Genomic DNA, 14,062 nt, shown 5'->3' on the forward strand with positions numbered 1-14,062 from the left:
ACCATAAATAATTATGTACAGCATGAAACCAAATGCTCAATGGCAAATAAATACGAGCTCCCGGAGCTCTAACAGGGTTTAACAACAGCGTATGCCAGCACTGCTTTATTCACTTGCATGACAAAGGCCTGTTTAATCAAATAGCAACAAGACAGATTAAATGTGATATCAATTCTATGTTGTACTTATTCCTAAATGATTCCGTCCAATTATTTTGCATTACATTATGATTTACTAAGCTCTTATGATTTACTAAGACCTTATATCGTTCCTCTATTCACCAACTCTCTCTTCCTCTGGCCTTTAAATGGGTGTCAGGGCTGATTACAGGACATTTCAGGGTTGTCTGCCAGTGAGTCTTTTGGAGAGACCGGAGCGTTATTGAGCTGACATCTGTAGAGCTCTTTAAATGTTCTCTGAATTGGGTTTCTATGCCTGCAACTGTCTCATCTCTAATATAGCACTTCTTTAAGAAACTTGTATTATTCCAAATAAGCTTTTACCTCCATGAAAGGTTGTCAGTTCTTCCTTTTCTTTTCAGATATTACCAAATATCATTAGAAGTGCTTTGTTTCGTGTTAATGAGAATACCGAGTCTTTCATTTTTATAAATTAGTTTATATTCAAGAGTATATTCCCACTTATACCTCTTTTCATAGAGATAAAGGTAAGCTAATAGGTCAGACACAGAATATTCTTAATAGGAATATGTGCAGAATGTCATTTATTTCAATATAGACATTTCATGTATGCTATCGTATGCTACATTCTTAGAGCCACACAGAGATTTCTGATGTTGCATTTGTGTGTGTTTCTCGGTTTCCTGAAAACGGCAGTGTTCATTAATCTTGGGAAGTGCATCAGCTGTGTGATGGTGTATATTGTTAGCGTGTTTTATTGCAGAAATCACTTTGGATTCACAACCCATTTAAGCTGGAAAGCATCGCTAACTGATGGCTAAATGAGATTTTTAAGGGAATCGAGTGTTAATGTTATGCTTTCATAGGACATATGCTCTTCCTCCACACCTCTTCTTTTCAGACTCTATTAGGTTTATGAAGAAAATCTACTTGCAGAATGCCACTAACAAAATATTCATGAAGATCACAAAACATCAATTGCAGTAGTAGTAGTAGTACCAGTCGCCCTCTATACTGGATTAGTGCGCATGACTAGTTTATGTAGATTTTTATTTTCTAATGTTGGCTTTAGCTATAATATTTTGTGCAGTCGTGCATTGAAGGGGATGCATTTAGAGAAACCGTTTCTAAATATATATAATATAAATAAAATACTATTTATTAGTCTTGCTTAATGTTAATTTCAGCATTATTAAAATCAAAGGTTGTATCTGTCTATATTATTTAATGCACCTGATTAATATATACTGTTATTAGATTAATAAATACTCTTACAAATGTATTGCTCATTGTTAATATTAGGTAATGCATTAAATAACTTGAACTAATGGGACCTTATCATAAAATGTTACCCGTAATGTGAATGTGCATCTCTAAATTCATTCCCTGTGTAGCACCACTGCAACATTAACATTGCTACAGATGTCAAAACACTATTAGTATAGATTATGATAGTTTTGTACAATAAAAACGTATAGGTAATTTTGAAATGTTAGTCTACACACTGATACAGGCAATTACACTTATCTGCCTTTCCTTGGCATTGTGTTGCCTCATGCAATAAGTGCATTTTAAAGACGAAATGTCAAATTTAAAACTTCAGCTTTAAGAATGAATAAATATTCTGTTCCATGTGGTTGCACACCAATAACTGTTTTTGAACATAAGCAATGCCTCTTAAAGAGATACAGTACAGTCATTCACCCTAAAATGAAAATTCAGTCATTATACACACACCCTCATGTCATTTTTTCTTTTTCTGTGGAACACAAAAGAAGATAATTTGAAGAATATTGGCCAAATATTTTCAGTTACCGAAAAACAAAAGACTATTCCTTTTATTTTAGGGTGAACTGTCCCATTAAGAAATGCATCTGAATAGAGAAAACAATGGTAGTCATTCAAATAGTAATTCAGATAACCGTGTGACGAAAAATGTTATGAAAATATGTATATTTGCAAATCCCTAGTGATTATCAGTCAAACTTATTTGGCAGGTTGGCATCTCATAAGTGATTTAAATCTGTTATACGTGCAATCTAAGGTGTTAGAGTTCATTTTCACCTTTTTTTAAACATACGTGATATGTTTATTTATTTATTTAAAAAAAGAAAGGTGCTTATAATCTTCACATCAGTTATTCAGCTACCCTTCCTGGTCTTTTTAATAAAATACTGCATTTACTATCTGTCCTTTCATTGCACATGGAGTTCTGACGGGTTTGTGACTGTGTTGTGAATTGAGGGTGGGGGGTTCTGGTGCACGTACAGAGCCCTAGTGGGAATGCACTGATTTGTTTATTGAAGCTGCCAACAAAAATAGGACACCCTGGATCTTGAGGTTTAATAAGTTATATGGCTTACAGTTCTGCAGCAAAGCAGTATATCAGAAACCTCAAGAGACTCAACTGTTTACAGTAGCATTTACTCATTCCTGGTAGATATGCGAGTTATAACGCTTAATCTGACCCCTCGTTTCACTTTTTAGCAAGCATTTCCTTGATTCCATAGCAAAACATTTTTATTTTAGTCACTAAATATCTTCTTCTGAACTTGCAGCTAAAGTGACAGAGTTGACAGCTGCGACGCTTGACACATTTCTTTTTGCAAAGCATCAATGAGCCAGACAAGTTTTTTTTTTTTTTTTCAAAAACCTTATTGTCTAAGGTGAAGCTTAAAGGTGTCGCACTGCCTCCGTTACAAAAATAGTGAATGAATACTATAAATTTCATATCACCTTATAAAGAAAACACCTCTGTAAACAAGGTAGGGCTTGTATTTTCTTATTATATTTGCCAGTCTAAGTGTAAAGGATGTAATTTTGGTACCACTAGCATAATCAAATGAAATAATGACTTTGAAACAGATTTAGCCCAAATAGATAGTAGACAGTAAAAAAGATAGCCACGCCCCCAACTCGCGCCATTGGTTGAGTTACTGTTGCTGGTCAGAATAGTGCCATAGAGATGCAGTGTTAAAATTGCTTGAGGGAATCAACATAGTTTTCTTTGATTAAAACCCAAAATTGAAGCTTTGTAGCATCCAAAAAAAAAGACATACTGCACCTTTATCTGATGGAAATCCACCTGAGATTTCACATTAGTATAAATTGTAAACCATCTTTAAGTCAGAATTGTGCGACAGTTTGAAATATCAAATTGGATGCCTGCAACTTTATAAACGCCTCTCAGAGGGAAGTCCAGTCCCTCGTTGAAGCGTCTCACACTGAGAGTAATTCACTGCCAGGTTTCCGCAATTACAGGAAATTACTAATATTTCAGCGCTATGCATTTAGCCTGACTGCAGGGTACAAGTCTTCATTTGATTTCCATCCACACTGTCAACTTAAAAACCCATTTAGATTTGATTAACCAAGGTAATGTTGTAATCTAGAGAAGTTCTTCGATAAAACACTAATGCTCAGGTGAAAGTAAGTTCTGCTAATTTGTTTGCTTCCTTTGTGATTAGACATCAGAAAATGCCTACAGGAAAAAAAAGTTAATATTTTTTTTCATATTTATTCTTTCAAATGTCGTGTAGCTTATTTGTGGTTATGGCTGAGAGCCCAGAGTGTTATTATTGGTCCACACCATAAAATGAATTTCATTTGCAGCTTTGGAAAACAACCCATAAAAAATGTATTCCAGATCCTGTGGTTTCAATTAAATCTTGCATGCCCGGCTTTTCAGATTGCTTTTTTATACTGTAAATAGCATTGTCGCTATTAACAGACCCCACAATAATGCTAACAGGACTTATTTAGTATTTAGATCTTATTTGGTTGTTCTCGCATCCCTAGTCTTATTTTAATTTTGCTGCAGACTGTTATATTTGCTGCTCCTGTTTGAAATGTGCAGGATGTTCTTAGCCCGCAGAGCTTGCTTATCAAGTCTCAAAGTCTTCTTCCACACTGTGGGAAAATAAGTGTAAATCCGGTGTGGTTTATCCTGCGTAATGTAGGAGGTTAATACACCCTGGCACCCATGGAATGGTTTTGTGGGAGAGAAGCAAATATTGTGTTGCAAAACATGTGAGTGTCTGCAAAGAATGCTAAGTAGACTGCGTCGGTTCCTTTGCAGATTTTGCATTGTAACTGCTGGAAATAACGTGTCTGCTCAGTTTTTTTATAGCGTATTGTAGTATTGTTACCACAATATTTGTTCATGCCAACAGGGAGTTAAATCTGATGTAAACTAATGTTATATGGTTCTGTTTTTCTGCACCACTGAAACAAGAGAGACTTAAACTTGGTTTCTGTAGGAGGTGCTGCAAGTGATTTGAGTTGTCAGAAGCGTCTGGGTTTGGCTGAATGCGTGGACTTAATGAACCGCAAATGATGGGTGTTCACATTTACCTTGATGAGCGCAGCGCCCTGACTGGCAGGCAAACTTATCCAAAAGGTTAATCACTCTCCAAACGCTAAAGATGAGTACGTGTTTCATAGAGTCTGGGCTAATTATGCTATGCTTGATTAAAATATTAGGTTAATACAAAGGTTCATTTCTGATCTATATTTAAATATTTAAATAAGTTGGTTCAAGTAAATGACCATATTCAATACTTCAAAGTCTTTGGCCTAAACCTGCAGCCAAATGTTTGGAATAATTCAGCATCATTACTCCTTCAGATTTGGTAATCAAGACACATTTCTTATTATTATCAATGTTATCACAATTGTGCTGCTCAATATTTTTATGAAAACTTGCGATATACTACCATTCAAACCTACCATTAAGATAAAAAAATATATATACTTTTATTGAGCAAGGATGCATTAAATTGATCAAAAGTGACAGTCAAGACATGGTCACACTTTATTTTAAGGTCCAGTTCTCGCTATTGACAAACCATTATAGTATTAATAGGAATGCTAATAAGCAACTAGTTAATGAGAATTGGTCCCTATACTGAACTGTTACCCAAGACATTTAATGTTCATATTATTTGAAATAAAAACTTTCTAGTCCTCAAAAAATCCTGAAGAAAATGTATCATGGTTTCTACAAAAATATTTAGGAGTTTTCTAACTGCTGAGCTGGATGGATCATTCTGGCAATACTATTGCAGTTAAACACCCAACGAAAGAAAAACAGTGCAAAGCTGTTGAACTGAATCCATAGAAAAAAATACTTGGGATGGATCTAACAAAAATGTTCTAGTCGTCCCAAAAGCGGCAGCTGGTTTGTTTTTGGCATACAGTCCACATCCAGAGAGGAAAGATTCATTTATCTTTTATTATTTTCTTTTTCCCCCCCTTAATTACTTTCTATTCTATATTTAGAAGCCTTTGATACCACAACAAAAACTAATATGCTGTCAAAAACATTAATTTTTGAAGTGAAATGTTAATATAAAGTAGATAACAACAATTCAAATTAAAATGTCATGAAGCCAAGTATATAAAATTGTTCTTTTGAAGTACATAGTAGTCTACCTCTACTAGCATAAAGACAATGGAAAATGAGCTAGTTCTTTCATTATTATTCTGTGCTATAATCCTTGCTGCAGTAATGCTCATTAATACATTACTGCAGCATCACTTAATTACTTCAAGAAATGTGAAATCTTGCACAAATATCTCTGGAGCGTTGTATAGTTTTCCTCATTTTCATTTTTGTGTCGGTATAGAATGCTGACTTTGATTCCCAGAACTGTGAGGAATCTTAGGTCCAGAAGGACTGAGCCTGTACACATATGATCCAGTGGACATGATTCCAATATCCCTCCATCTGTGGGCATCTGGGAACACACAGCAAATAACTGCACTGCTCCTAACTCACTTCCCTTTAGCCTCCATACATAGAGCTTATCTAATCACAGCATCTCACAGGGGCTCTCAGTGAAATCCAATCCCAACGCTTTATTGGAGATTGTTGTTTGCCTTGTTGAAAAGAAGAAACATGTAAAACCCGTTTCGGAGCTGCATGAAAAGAGCGAGAATAAATCACTTTGCTCAACTGTTCATTGGGGAGGTGATGTAGTCAAAAAATTTTTTTTTTTTTCATTTATTTTTGTTATTATGTGTTTGCTTTTTATCCCACGGGGTTTTGAGTTGTGATATTACCATAAGAAAACTTGTGGAATGTTTATTAATCGTAGAAGCAAAAGAAAAGATGGATCACGCAGTTTCAAATCTCATCAGGGATAGATTAAACACCATTTGAAAGTTTAGTCTATTAAATATATATACAATGGACTAAAGAGGAAAAAATGTGTGTGGGGGTGTTTAAATTAATAAAACTAAGAACTAAGTCATTTTATACATATCAGTAATGTTTAGTCTTTTTCTTCAGGTTAGTCATCACTCTGTTTTTTCTTTAAGTAGGTCAGGCACATATCTTAATTTTTTTTATGTATTTCTGTACATATTTGCATATTTTCACTCACATATTTCCTGCTTTTTGTTTATTGCATTTTTAAATATAGTAAATAACATTTAGTCAGAACCTCTAGGCAAAAAAAGTTCTAAGATTTGAGAGAAAAAATTGTTATTCTATTCTAAGCTAAAAGATTCTAAATTTAGATTTTTTATTCATATTCATATTATGTTTTTGAATTTATATATAAAAATATAGTCTTACATTTTTGTCCAATCAAATTCTCCCTAATACCACTTTTAAAACGATAGCAAGCAAACCGTGATTCGTGTCTGTGACAGCAACAGCCTAACAAAGGGACAAGCACTTTAATATATCCTGCCCAGAATTCCTGTTTCATACAGTCCGGATTATAAAAGTTGTTTTGTGATTGGTAGTTTTAAATGGCACACGGCTCAGGAAATGGTTTTATCTTGCTCAATACACACAAGTCTTTTTAGTTGAATTACAGGGAGTAACTGAAGCAAGAAAATTGAATTTTTGCCTCCAAGACTTCCCCCCCCCCAAAGACGGTGTGTGTGGACAGTTCATTCAGTGTGTTTATTGAATTAAACACTGTTTACAAATGCTTAACCTATCAGGAACTTAATGCACTGGCCCTCGCTTGTTCCAGTACACTAAAGCCTGACAAAGAGCCATTGTGGAGTAATAGAAATATTTTGAGTGCCCAGTAACGGCTTAAATGTACCATATCATCATCCTCTTTTCTTGGGCAAATGTTTATTTGCAAAAACAAGGATCCTTTCTTTCATCTATAGAAAAGGCTATGAATGGTTGTATGTCATAATTTTCAAGGGCAGATAAATGAGTATAGGTCATAACCAATCTAAGGCAGACAACATTATCAGAGGCCTACGTGAAGTGATATTGATTTGTTTAGCACAACCCTAAAATGATATAGAGTGGAATCAGATTCCAACATTTAGAAAATAACCAAGCCAATAAATTCTTATTCCTTGTGAGTGAGGAAATCAATTCTGTTTTGGGGACTTTATACACTTTCTGATTGCATCATGATAGCAGTGGTTAAGTTTCACCTCTGCTGTGAAGCGTCAGGCTAAACGTCCCATAAAAAAACGTCCTTGGGCCAATGCAGTCACATGGGTTGTCTAGACGCTATATGGTTTATGTAGCTAAGTAGGTTCACTATACAACCCAACTGCCAATGGTGAGCAAATTGAGAAATTCCCAACCATAAATATTCCTTAACCGCCACAAAACTATATTTTGGATCATTTCTTATTAAAAAGATATATATTTAAATCTCTTTGACGCTGGACTTATTGAGCTGTTTTTACTAGAATAATATGAGATGAGTCAGTATCTGTCTCTCAATGAAACTGCGCCTGTCACAAATGTCAAGACACATTGTGGCTTTGTTCCTGATATTTTTGTCTAGCTGGATTAATGTGAGAAATATTCCACGTGTGTCATGGAAGAAAAAAATCAGGCATTGTAGATGAACTCAAAATTTTCCGTTGACGTAAAAGAAAGTAGGTAGGCGGTTTGTTTGTCTTTCATTTGAATTACATGCTGCTTACATCAGTGAGGGTCAGACTATCATTATTATAATTTGATTTAAACTTTATATTATGTTGCAGTTCTGAATTAAATTACTGGCAACCAGTTTTAATTGACTTAATAGCAAATACAGAATTTTACTTTCATTCGGCGCTTGGCAAGTGGTAATTCTGGACCCTGCTGACAACAGACACTTTAGCTCCAATTAAATGAATAGGCCTGATTGATCCCATGTGTTTTAGTATTTCATTATAACCGTTCCTCATATTTCAGCGGCTCAAACAGTTGTTGTGATGCGAGGCGGCCCAAACTCAACAAGTTAGTTAGCAGCTTTCATGAGCAGGTGTTCAGCACTCTGTAACCCACATCCCGCCTAGGGGACCACTCGCCAGAACACTTAATTACATTCCCCACACCTCCTCTGTTTGCTCATTTAGACGACCACAAGCGCCAGGAATGACAGGTGGCTCCACTTTGGCATCCAGGTATTTAGGTGAGATTTGAGGGGAAAGTGGGAGGTCAGTCATTTAGCAAATCATTAATCAGTTGGGAGGGCGTTCAAGAAAACCCTCGTCTCAATGTACCAATGATGAACAAATATCTGGCCTTACAGCAGATGCCGAGTGTCGAGCGTGAAAAACGGAAAGCACCTGACAGATGTTTGAAGAGCTTTTAAATAATGTTAGAGGTGCTTTGCAACTCCAGAACAGACTGTGTGGAAGTTATTTCATTAGATAACAAAATGCGTAGCACAAACGAGAAAAATAGCACAAGCAGTTTTTTCCAATTTTCTGCTTAAAAAAAAAAAATTCTTGCTTGTTGTTTTGGAAATTCGATTAAAGTTTTGGTAACAATTTACAATAAGGTTTTATTGGTCAATATCAGTAATAAATGAAAATTAGTCCAAGATTTACTCACCCCCAGGGCATCCTATTCCTAGGCATGTCTGACATTCCTCTTTCAGATGAACACATTCGGAGGTATATTTGACGTTGTCCTGTCTTTTCCAATCTGTATAATTGCAATGAATGGTGCCCCTGTTCCTGAATTTGAAGAAAAAAATTATCCATCCACCATAAAATTACTCCACACGGCTCCGGGGTGTTAATAAAGGCCTTCTGAAGCTAAACGATTAAACAGTGAGCAATATATCTAGAGCATTTATTAATCTTAGTGTTAATTTAAATACATTATTAAAATCAAAAGTTCTAGTTCTATTCCAGAGTTTGGGAGCCAAATGTGGAAAAAGCTCTACCTCCTTTAGTGAACTTTACTATCCTAGGTACTACCAAAAGTCCAGAGTTTTGCAACCTTAGGGAGCGGGTTGGATTATAGCATGGTAGAAGACTAGTTAGGTATGCAGGAGCTAAACCATTTAGGGCCTTATAGGCAAGTAATAATATTTTGTAAGTGATACGGAACTTAATAGGGAGCCAGTGCAGAGACTGTAAAATTGGGGTAATATGATCATATTTTCTTGACCTGGTAAGGACTTTAGCCGCTGCATTTTGCACTACCTGTAGCTTGTTTATTGAAGATGCAGGACAACCAGCTACCAGTGCATTACAATAGTTCAGTCTAGAGGTCATTAATGCATGAATTAGCTTTTCTGCATCGGAAACAGGTAACATGTTTCGTAGCTTGGCAATGTTTCTAAGATGGAAGAATGCTGTTTTTGTAACATTGGAAATATGATTTTCAAAAGACAGGTTGCTGTCTAATATAACACACAGATTTTTGACTGTAGAGGAAGTAACAGTACATCCGTCTAGTTGCAAATTGTAATCCAAGAGATTCTGTGTACTGTTAATAAGTAATATCTCTGTCTTATCTGAATTTAATAGGAGAAAATTATTGGTCATCCAATCTTTTACATTTTTAACACACTCTGTGAGCTTAGATAATGTAGAAGTTTCATCTGGTCTTGTTGAGATATATAGTTGAGTACCATCAGCATAACAATGGAAACTAATCCCATATTTTCTAATAATATTACCAAGGGGCAACATGTATATTGAAAATAGCAGAGGACCTAGGACAGATCCTTGTGGTACTCCATACTTTACTGGTGATAATTGAGATGACTCCCCGTTTAAATAAACAAAGTGGTAGCGATCTGACAGGTAGGATCTAAACCATTTTAAAGCCTGCCCTTGAATACCCGTATAGTTTTGTAATCGATGAGTATGTCATGATCTATAGTGTTGAACGCAGCACTAAGATCAAGTAAAACTAGTAATGAGATGCAGCCTTGGTCTGACGCAAGAAGCAAGTCATTTGTAATTTTAACAAGTGCACTTTCAGTGCTGTGATGGGGCCTGAAACCTGACATTCTTCACAGAGATCATTTTTTTAGCAAGAAGGAGCACAATTGAGCAGACACAACTTTTCTAAAATTTTAGACATAAACAGAAGATTTGAAATGGGTCTGTAATTTGCCAGTTCACTAGGATCTAGTTGTGGTTTCTTAATAAGAGGCTTAATAACCACCAGCTTGAATGGTTTTGGGACGTGACCTAAAGATAATGATGCATTAATAATATTGAGAAGCAGTTCTTCTGCTACAGGTAACAACTCTTTCAGTAATTTAGTGGGTGCAGGATCTAATAGACATGTTGTTGGTTTAGATGCAGTGATAAGTTTATTTAGCTCTTCCTGTCCTATAGTTGTAAAGCACTGCAGTTTTCTTTGGGTGCGATGAATGAAGCTGAAGGACTAGACGCCATAGAATCTACATTTGTTATTGTATTTCTGATGTTATCTATTTTATCAGTGAATAAATCCATAAAGTCATTACTATTAAACTGTGAGGGAATATTTAGATCGGGTGGCATCTGGTTATTTGTTAGTCTAGCCACTGTGCTAAATAAAAACCTTGGATTGTTTTGGTTATTTTCTATGAGTTTGCGGATATGCTCTGCCCTGGCAGCTTTTAAAGCCTGTCTATAGCTGGACATACTGTTTTTCCACGCAATTCTAAAAACTTCCAAGTTAGTTTTTCTCCATTTGTGCTCAAGATTACGAGTTTCTTTTTTGAGAGAATGGGTATAACTGTTGTACCATGGCGCAGTACGTTTTTCTCTAACCTTTTTCAATTTGATGGGGGCAACAGCTTCTAATGTATTAGAGAAGATAGTGCCCATGTTACTAGTCATTTTGTCTAGTTCATGTGTATTTATAGGTACACAGAGCAGTTGAGATGAATCAGGCAGGTTATTTGTGAATGTGTCTTTAGTGGCTGGAACAATAGTTCTGCCCAGATGATAACACAGAGCCATATAGTTAATATCAGTAATACGCAGCATGCACGATACAAGGAAATGGTCAGTAACATCATCAATTTGAGGTATGATATCTATATCAGTAAGATCAATTCCATGTGATATAATTAAATCTAGTGTATGATTAAAACGATGAGTGAGCCCGGTGACGTTTTGCTTGATTCCAAAAGAGTTTATTAGGTCAGAAAACGCAAGTCCTAATGCATCAGTTGTATTATCAACGTGAATGTTGAAATCTCTGACAATTAGTGCTTTATCAACATTAACCAATAAGTCTGAGAGGAAATCTGCAAATTCTTTTAGAAAATCTGTATATGGCCCTGGCGGTCTATACACAGTAGCACAGTACTATACACAGTAGCACATTTAAAATATATTATAAAATTATAAAATTTATAAAATAATAAAATATTTTATATGTGTCTATACACATATAAAATAAAAATTTATATTTTACTTTATATTGCACTGTTTTGATGAAAAAAACATAAAAGTGCATCTAGGGGGAAAAGGCAAGAATAACAAAATAACTTCAAACACAAAATGCATATTAAAAACAAATAATAACATCGAAAGAGTATAGCATAGTCCAGGATGAAGTCCAGAAAGAAAGCAACACACCTTAAAAACAGATGCACACAAGAAAAAATTATGACAGACCACCGCAATGCAGCATCCAGTCCTTGTGAGCCATTACAAACCAACAACAACTCGCAAAATATGTTGCCATTAAATCCAAAAACATCCATTTCATTTGATGTATGTAGCTGGCCAACATGCGTCAGTATAAAACCCTGACCACTGGGATGAATAGGAAAGGACAAAACAAACAAAAATGAACTGGTAAGGAGTCTGTTAAGATGGAAAGTATTTGGGATACTTGTGTACCATTTTTCTAAAAGTGTAGGACACCTGTGTTTATGGATATATAATATTATATTATTATAATTTTTTTTTTTTGTTCTCAAACGTTTAAAGGTAGGGTAAGCGATTTCTGAAAAGCTTTGAAAGCATAAGACTCCACCCTCCCTCCAAATCACTCTCCAAAGCCACGACTCCTCCAAAACACATAACCACGCACAGGCAGACCAGAGAATAACCAGCGAAATGATGAGAGAGGCTGTTGGTGGATTGTTGAGTGCAAAGCTGTCAGATTACATCATGTCTCATTACAGTACAAAGCGCATAATATTACGGTAATAACACCTTTCATTTTCTGAACTTTAAAGGGGACTCAACCCTCTTTTTAGTTGTGATATACTGTCTCTGTCTAAATTACATTCACACTGGTGTTTTAGGAAGCCAAACAAATTATAATATAATAATAGTAACAACAAATTTATATTATTGTTATTCCAATGACAGTAATAGCCATATATTGTAAAACAGTTGCACTGTAATATAAATGAAAATTGATATTTCATAGGTATATTATTTTTGCTTTACACTACAGTAGGTAATTAGATATTTTGAATTTATTTAAACCGCTAGCTGTCAGCAATTTATTCTGAACTTTTAAGCTTTTATTTTGACAAAAACGGCAGTAGAGCTTTTATTTTGAAGGAAATCTCTAGCTTCAGTGAGCCGCAAAAATAAAGCCTAACTGGTGACTTGATGAAGGGATTAAGCCATATTGTGCTTTCGGTTTTAGTTCGTTTGACAGATACTGAGCCAAAGCATAATGGCCCAAAAGACCACTTTAACGACCTTTTATGTTAGAAAAAGAAGTTTAAATATATTTTAAAAACTACACTTTTTATTACTTATTTAAGACCTATTGTTTCATATCGTCATGTGACAACGATGATATCGAGACGCTTTGCTATCGCAATACCACGATATTGATAATACCCTTACAACCCTAATATTTAGACCACTTAACTTAGTAATTGCTATCAGAATGTGAAAATACTTTCAAGCAGCATAACAAAAAAATGTTTTGGAAACAAATCACCTACCCTGCCTTTAAAAGAAATTCATTAGAATCAGCTGTAATTGCAAAAATACCTCGGAAAAGATTCTATTGAATAGTTTTTTGTCTTGTTTCTGGGACCTTCTTGTTGTATTTTTCTACATTGTTCATTAAGTATAGCTGGACTTTGTTCACCTTTGCCCATTACTGTGCTATTGTGCTTCAACAGTGAGGCAGCTCACATTACAACCTCTCGTTTTACCCTGGCAAATCGGTCAACACAGTTGCCCAGGTTCATTCTCTAGGGCTGTTTCAGCACGGATAGCTTGGCAGTTTAAAGCATGTCGGGCATCCGTCCCGCCCTGCGGTGGTTTCTTACCAAGCTGACGCAGCACGGCACTGGCTCCATTTCAGATGCTCATTTCTATACAGCCGCTGTGATTCGATGCCATGTCCAATCGCAGTGAAATATTAGCACCCAAGTATGCGGCGAAGAACAAGAGGGCAAGAAGTTGGTGAAATGCGCTCTGAAAAGGGCCTTGCTTTTCAAGGCCAATAAGGCATTTTAGCTCCAAACCAATGCAGGATGCTTGTTTCTGAAATGGCAGTCCTGAATATGACGTTTGTCACTAAGGAAACACATTGCAAATGAGCATTCAAGGCACATCAGAACAGATGGCAACTTATTAAAGACAGAGACGCTTTTATCTCATATGAGGCAGAGCACAGGGCAAATATGCGATGTGAGATGGTTCTTTAGCATCCATCTTGCCTCACACATTCACATTGCTGCATCCCTCCTGCTGTGCTGCTCCACATCTCGCTTTCATTT

General features: G+C 35.7%; 1 protein-coding gene across 1 annotated transcript in view; it reads left to right on the forward strand.

The window, feature by feature from the left end:
• nrxn2a (neurexin 2a) overlaps positions 1-14,062 on the forward strand; it is a 386,538-nt gene that overhangs the window by 313,803 nt on the left and 58,673 nt on the right.

Source organism: Onychostoma macrolepis, chromosome 21 (genome assembly GCF_012432095.1).
Source record: "Onychostoma macrolepis isolate SWU-2019 chromosome 21, ASM1243209v1, whole genome shotgun sequence".
In the NCBI taxonomy this organism is placed as follows: domain Eukaryota; kingdom Metazoa; phylum Chordata; class Actinopteri; order Cypriniformes; family Cyprinidae; genus Onychostoma; species Onychostoma macrolepis.